The following is a 501-nucleotide window of genomic DNA, read 5'->3' on the forward strand; positions in this document are numbered from 1 at the left end:
TGGCCTGGGACCTATTCTAAGGTAATAGAATTTCCTCTAGATTTTAGCGTTTAAGCTGCTTTTAACACTCGAATTTAACACGCTTGTCTAGGATTCCCGGAGGGGGTTTTTAGCCTATAGAGTGCGGCCTGGTTATCCGCAAAGACTCGGATATCCCGTAAGGAGTACTAGTTTATAACTGCGAGTTCTAGGGCTATTGTAATAGCTTCTAGCTCTCCGTTGTAAACTAGTTAGTTCGGCACAGACGAACCATCAGAAGGGAACGTAGCAACTAGCGCTCCTAGGGACCTAAATCCGGCGCCAAACGAACCGGCACAGCCAGCTTATCTACCCCCCCAACTTACACCAGGCCCCAGGCCTTAGTTGTTACGTTACAACCGGAAAACATACCAGTCTTTCCTCCGACCTAGCGGGAAAATTTTTCGGCGTTCCTTGCCAAGAAAAACCCTTCCCCTAGAAACTACCCGGAACTATAACTTCGAGACCAAAGAGGCACCCAGC

This window comes from Aplosporella prunicola, assembly GCF_010093885.1.
Source record: "Aplosporella prunicola CBS 121167 unplaced genomic scaffold K452scaffold_57, whole genome shotgun sequence".
NCBI lineage: Eukaryota > Fungi > Ascomycota > Dothideomycetes > Botryosphaeriales > Aplosporellaceae > Aplosporella > Aplosporella prunicola.